Consider the following 8,339-nt stretch of genomic DNA (forward strand, 5'->3'; position numbering starts at 1 on the left):
GTAGGAGATTTCAAGAGGGGTAGATGTGATTGAGCTAAGTAACGCACATATTTTATTTATTAGATGATAAGACGCCAATTTTTTAATAAAAATATTATTTCATAAAAAGTAATATTAAGATAGGAACAATGTTTAATATCCCTACACCTACCACGTACAAACTTAGTTGTCATCACAACCTAATGTGGCAAGTTGTAATTGGTTAAGATATGAAATAAAAAAGAAATAAAAAGGGAAAATTTAACCAAATAAAACTTGCCATAGTAAGAAGTGACAAGTTTTTTTTTTTTTTTTGAAAAGAGAAGTGACAAGTTTATGAATGGTAAATTTAGGGACATTAAACATTTTTCATTTAATAAAATCAACTTCATACTGTAATATATAATGCTATTTAACCCTACAAGACTACAAATACTACTACTAACAAATTTGTCATTTCTCGGATGTGGCAAATTTTAATAGGGTTTTTTTTTTTTTTTTCCTTAGCTTGTTTAGATTGTATTTTGGTAAGTTGTTAAATCACTAAAAGTAGGTTGAATCGTTATATTTTTTATGTTTACTAGTATTTTCGCCCGTGCGTTGCACGGAATGGATTTGTTATAATATTTAAAGAATATTTGGATCAATATACAATTATATATATTATAACATCGAATATTATATAGCGCAATTGATGAAATTGATTGGATCGATTATGTTTTCTGATGTTTTCCTTTGAATTAGAACAAATAATTGTCCAATTACCCGGGCGTGGATAAATTTTTTTTATTATATATTGAGATAATAAAAATAAAGATGAAATTATAAAAAATTCTAATATTGAACGTGTACATTTATTTGATTATAAGATTAGTACAAAAATATTACTCAAATAATTGAATAATATATGACTTGTTTGTCTAAACTTATCTTAAAAAGATCTATAAGTAATATGACTTATATAATTATATTATTACTAAAATAAATATGAGAAAATGAGAAATAAATTAATTGTAATTATTATAAAAATAAATTCAACGACCAATGCTTAACTTAATTATCATAATAATTATTAGGCAATTATTATTAGTCAATTACACTAATATATGTGTAATTATACTTTTATACTTTAAGTATATTCATTTTCCCCATATTGCATTTAGTTTTATCTTCCTCCTCCATATTTGAATGAATTAATTTTGATTATTATAAAAATCTAACAGCCCATGTTCAATTAATTTTTTTAAAGTTTAAATAACTTAGAGTTTTCAAAAGGAAAGTATAATTAACTATTAAAGTTTTTAAATAATTTTTAGTCAATTAGTAATATCATTTTCTTTTCCCGATAAATGATTTTACTTTTATTAATAGTGTTGATACGTGAGTATACATATTATCAATTTATAGATATTAGTTAATTTCTATTTTACATTTTCTTAACAAATAAGCTTTATTAATTATTTGACCAATAAAATATTTCATTAGTTGACTACAAAAGTTTAGGCGGGGAATGAAATATGAGGATTTTACTTTTATATATAGTATAGAATATAGATTACGATCTTTTTATATTTTAAATCAATTAGTAATATCATTTTTCTCGGAATAATGGTCAAATAAACCACTGAACTACACACAAAACTGCAATTAGGCCATCGAACTCAAAAAGAATGCAATTGGATTCCTGAACTATATAAACTCATGCAATTAAGTACAAATTGACATGTTTTCAAAAAAAAAAAGTCCAAATTGACCTGTTTACCTACAATGATGGCATGGTGGTTACTAATTTTAAAATAAACTTTTTAAATAATTTTAATTAAAATAATTAAATAATAATAATAATAATAAAATTTAAAAAAAAAACAGACGTCTCCGGCAGTTCTTCTATTTTTTTAATTTTTTTTTTAATTATTAGTGCCGATTGATATGTGTAAATTAATATCAGGCAACCTTATCTAGGAAAAATGAAAAGAATTACATAGTAATATTTACCTAATTTTCGTTCCATCTTTAATTGATGATGTAGAGTATTATTATTGAAATATTTCCGTTTCATTTTTAATTTCCGTTCCGTTTTCAATTTATCTTTAATATTGTTTATAATATGCCTTTATTATTTGTGATGTAGAATGTTTTCCTTTTTTAATTAAATTGCAATGATATGACCATTTCCTTTTTCATTTTAGTTAATTATGGATATTTTTTTTTATTTACAGTCAATTATTAATATTCATTTCCTTTTATATATTCAATCAATTAGTAACATCAGATTCATTTTTAGTCGATTTTTTTTTTTATTTTCAGTTAATTAGTCAATTAGAATAATAGATCCACTGGTATTTTTACCTAATTTCTGTTCTATTTTTAATTAATGATGTAGAATATTATTATTGAAATATTTTCATTCTATTTTTAATTTACCTTTACTATTGTTTAAAATTTAAAATATGCCTTTACTATTCTTATGTTTTTATATATAGTATAGATTAATATTATGCTAATTATGACGTCCATGTATTATGAATAAGTATGGTAATTAAGGAGTATATATTATAATTAAAAAATAATGTATATTTTAATTTCGTTTAATTATGGACGTAATATGTGTATGTTTAATTTTCTTTAATTTTATCCGTAATATATATGTGTATGTTTAATTTTCTTTAATTATGTCCGTAATATGTGTACCATTAATTTCTTTAATTGATTAGATAAAATTACGGCAAGTATAAAAAACCATTTAATAAAAGTATAATGTTTGAACTAATTTCTCAATGACCATAATTATTAAGATTTTATTCCAAAGTAACCATTAGCATAATTTTATATGTGTAATAATCTGTGAATTGAAATAATTTACATAATTGTATGGACGTAATAATATGTGAATTAGCATAATAATACGTGAATTGAAATAATTATCATAATTTTGTTAATCTCCTCTAATTATGGATGTAATATGTGTATTATCAATTTCGTTAACTGATTTGATAAAATTTATATTACGAACAACAATATTAATTCATTAGTTGTCATAATTTTTAAGATTTTATTAAAAAGTAATCAAATGAAATGCACATTGACATTATCTGAAGTAAAAATATATAAAATTATCGTAAGAATGAAATCTCTATATTTAATGACCATAATAAGTATCTGTTCATCTATACTTTTCTCAAAAGAGTCAATTTTGATATCTCCTCCACTGAGACTCGGACTCATGACCTTTCATTTGAAGAAGGCCACTACATGCCATTTGAGCACAAGGTGCTTGGCAAAAAAATTTAGATGTTAAATATAGTGTAATTACCACGGATTATTTAGATGGTAAATAGTATATGGTAATTACCTATATAGATTAGCATATTAAACGGATTAACATATGGAACAATGTTATAAAAAAGGAAGGAAGCCTTTTAGATAAAATATATTAGGAATAATATCAATTAAATAAAATATCATAGGAATTTCTCAATTCTATATTTATAATTACCTTTATAAACAGATTTAATAGGAAAATTTAGTTACAAACTTATATTAAGAGTTATGGATTATTATTATTATTATTATTATTATTATTATTATTATTATTAGGAAAATTATATTAAGAATTTTAGATTATTATTACTACGGAGTATTATATTATTATTATTATTATTATTATTATTATTATTATTATTATTATATTAACATAATAGATTTTAAATCGAGGCTACAAAATTTAATATTATTATTTCATTTATTCAAGTATAATAATCACCATTTTTTAACTAATAAGTGTGAATTAGTATTGTGCAATTAATGATAAAGATTAATAATAATTGGAATCAACAATCAATGATACAATGACCCATGTTTAGCTTCCAATGCACCATTTTTTATAAAATGAAGAATTGGAATGGTAAAACGAACAATTGGAATGAATAATTGAGGATTTATTCAAGTATAGTAACCACCATTTTTACCAAATTATATAAGCATCCGTAAATGGGGAAGATCAAGATTGCAAATTTTACAATATATAGATGAGCATTCGTAGATTGCTAGTTATTTTGCACAGTACAACTAAAAAGATGGATAGTTAAATAAGGTATTATCATTCAAAATCTTGTAATACAAAGTTACAATACAATGTTTTTCCATTAGAAATTACCAATCAAAGTAATCTGATTAAAACATATAATTATAGAAAACATTTGATTGTTCACTACAATCACTCTGAAAATTGTAATTTTACATACGTGATACGCCCATGGCAAAATTGGCCTAGCTACTTGAAACCTTATCAACAAAAATTAAAGCATATTGAGCTGTTAAAATCAAACTAAATCACAGTACTACAAAATACTCTATGGAATGCAGACTACACCATAAGGATCTCCAACATGCAGAATGAATCAACTAAAAATTAAATCATACCGCATACCATAACAATTCTACGCGTGTTAAAGTTCGATCTTCGACTTCGTAGAATTACAGATTATAGATCTCTAACTAATAGTGAGAGCACATATATTGGTACGTTGTGAGAGAAGAGTCATTTCTCATCATTATATAGTGGAGGATAAACATAATATGGAAGATTTTTCAAAAGGAAAGTATAATTAATTTTAATTTTATGTAAATATAGATGATTGGCATGTAAAAATTTTACTACAATATTATTTTTCATTCTAATATAGTTAATTACATGTCAATTATATAAATATATATAGATATATAGATATAGATTATCATATCACTAATCACCAATCATCAATTAATTAATTAATATCAATATCAATCTATATAAATATAAATATTAATATATAACAATATTACCATATCACTAANTTAATTCATTAGTTGTCATAATTTTTAAGATTTTATTAAAAAGTAATCAAATGAAATGCACATTGACATTATCTGAAGTAAAAATATATAAAATTATCGTAAGAATGAAATCTCTATATTTAATGACCATAATAAGTATCTGTTCATCTATACTTTTCTCAAAAGAGTCAATTTTGATATCTCCTCCACTGAGACTCGGACTCATGACCTTTCATTTGAAGAAGGCCACTACATGCCATTTGAGCACAAGGTGCTTGGCAAAAAAATTTAGATGTTAAATATAGTGTAATTACCACGGATTATTTAGATGGTAAATAGTATATGGTAATTACCTATATAGATTAGCATATTAAACGGATTAACATATGGAACAATGTTATAAAAAAGGAAGGAAGCCTTTTAGATAAAATATATTAGGAATAATATCAATTAAATAAAATATCATAGGAATTTCTCAATTCTATATTTATAATTACCTTTATAAACAGATTTAATAGGAAAATTTAGTTACAAACTTATATTAAGAGTTATGGATTATTATTATTATTATTATTATTATTATTATTATTATTATTAGGAAAATTATATTAAGAATTTTAGATTATTATTACTACGGAGTATTATATTATTATTATTATTATTATTATTATTATTATTATTATTATTATATTAACATAATAGATTTTAAATCGAGGCTACAAAATTTAATATTATTATTTCATTTATTCAAGTATAATAATCACCATTTTTTAACTAATAAGTGTGAATTAGTATTGTGCAATTAATGATAAAGATTAATAATAATTGGAATCAACAATCAATGATACAATGACCCATGTTTAGCTTCCAATGCACCATTTTTTATAAAATGAAGAATTGGAATGGTAAAACGAACAATTGGAATGAATAATTGAGGATTTATTCAAGTATAGTAACCACCATTTTTACCAAATTATATAAGCATCCGTAAATGGGGAAGATCAAGATTGCAAATTTTACAATATATAGATGAGCATTCGTAGATTGCTAGTTATTTTGCACAGTACAACTAAAAAGATGGATAGTTAAATAAGGTATTATCATTCAAAATCTTGTAATACAAAGTTACAATACAATGTTTTTCCATTAGAAATTACCAATCAAAGTAATCTGATTAAAACATATAATTATAGAAAACATTTGATTGTTCACTACAATCACTCTGAAAATTGTAATTTTACATACGTGATACGCCCATGGCAAAATTGGCCTAGCTACTTGAAACCTTATCAACAAAAATTAAAGCATATTGAGCTGTTAAAATCAAACTAAATCACAGTACTACAAAATACTCTATGGAATGCAGACTACACCATAAGGATCTCCAACATGCAGAATGAATCAACTAAAAATTAAATCATACCGCATACCATAACAATTCTACGCGTGTTAAAGTTCGATCTTCGACTTCGTAGAATTACAGATTATAGATCTCTAACTAATAGTGAGAGCACATATATTGGTACGTTGTGAGAGAAGAGTCATTTCTCATCATTATATAGTGGAGGATAAACATAATATGGAAGATTTTTCAAAAGGAAAGTATAATTAATTTTAATTTTATGTAAATATAGATGATTGGCATGTAAAAATTTTACTACAATATTATATAATTTTTTCATTCTAATATAGTTAATTACATGTCAATTATATAAATATATATAGATATATAGATATAGATTATCATATCACTAATCACCAATCATCAATTAATTAATTAATATCAATATCAATCTATATAAATATAAATATAAATATTAATATATAACAATATTACCATATCACTAATCACCAATNATATATATATATATATATATATATATATATTAATTAATATTAATATATAACAATATTACCATATCACTAATCACCAATCACCAATTAATTATTCTTTTTTAAAATAACCACCAATTAATTAATTAATATTAGTATATATTAATATATTATNTATAACAATATTACCATATCACTAATCACCAATCACCAATTAATTAATTAATATTAATATATATATATATATATATATATATATATATATATATTAATTAATATTAATATATAACAATATTACCATATCACTAATCACCAATCACCAATTAATTATTCTTTTTTAAAATAACCACCAATTAATTAATTAATATTAGTATATATTAATATATTATATATTAATATATTAATATTAAGAATAATACCATATACCATATTATCAATTATCAATTATATATCACCAATCACCCATCACCCATTAATATTAACAATATTACCATATTATCATATTATCATTATCATATATTACCATAATAATATTATAGGATGGATAATTAATAAAATAATAAAATAATAAATAAATAAAATAAATGATTTTACCAAAATACCCCTAAGTTTTGGGGGGAAAATTTGGGAGGAGGAAATTGTTTTTATATATAGTATAGATTTTTTTGAAAAAGTTCACAATTGAAGACTAAAATATCATTGTATTTAACGATATTTAAACTGTTTTGTTGATAAATTATAAAAAAATGATCATGCCACAATAATATTACGACAAAAAATTAATATTTTAATAATAAAAAAATATTAAAAGTGAATTGTCACTACACCTATAAATTTAAGATAAAAAATAGAATTAACTCACATTTTTTTTTTAAAAAAAATGTACAAACCAATAAGTCAATAACTAACCCACTGCACACACCTATTAAAAAATGAAAAAACGAAAACAAATTAAACCAGCCTACAGGCCTAATTGTGATTCACAAGAAAATGGGGTTCCCCTATGTGGAAATGCATAATAAATAAATAATCTAAACAGGTCACGTGTGACACTAGTATAGATCAGACCAGTTGGATTTTGGGAACATGGATATATTATTTTGCGGAGTATTATAAATTGACCAGTCTCCATGACTCCATTAACTACCCATCGTTCCATTAAAATTAGTACTTCATTTCTAATATTAAAAAAAAAAAAAAGAGCATTTAGTCCGAAACTGATAGGTTAGGTTTAATAAATCAAAAAATTATTATATAATTAAATAACAGTGTGATTCAAAAATGTTTGACAGAAAATACTTACAATGAAAAGATGTATTGACAATAAATGATATATTGAACAATTACGAGTCTCATCATTATACCCTACAAATATTCCTTAACAGCGTGGACGCCCTTAAATAAAAACTAAAGAAAAAAATAAAGAAAAAATTAATCAACTCGATCTTAAAACTAACCATAATCAATTACCCAATTGAAAAATTAAAAATAAAATAAAAATCCATGTTATATATCTTTTTTCAAACTTTCAACAAAGAGTGTCCTCACGTTTTCATTTGCCTTTGTTGGGATGTATCTTTAGGAAGTTAGGAGGTCGAGTCTCTCCCCTTTTAGTCTCCTCACACAGTCACACGTGACATGATCCCCTTGGCCCCTTCCACCATATCCAAAAAAAAAAAAAAAAAAAAAAAAAAAAAAAAAAAAAGGGGACG

Source organism: Ipomoea triloba, chromosome 11 (genome assembly GCF_003576645.1).
Source record: "Ipomoea triloba cultivar NCNSP0323 chromosome 11, ASM357664v1".
NCBI classification, from domain to species: domain Eukaryota; kingdom Viridiplantae; phylum Streptophyta; class Magnoliopsida; order Solanales; family Convolvulaceae; genus Ipomoea; species Ipomoea triloba.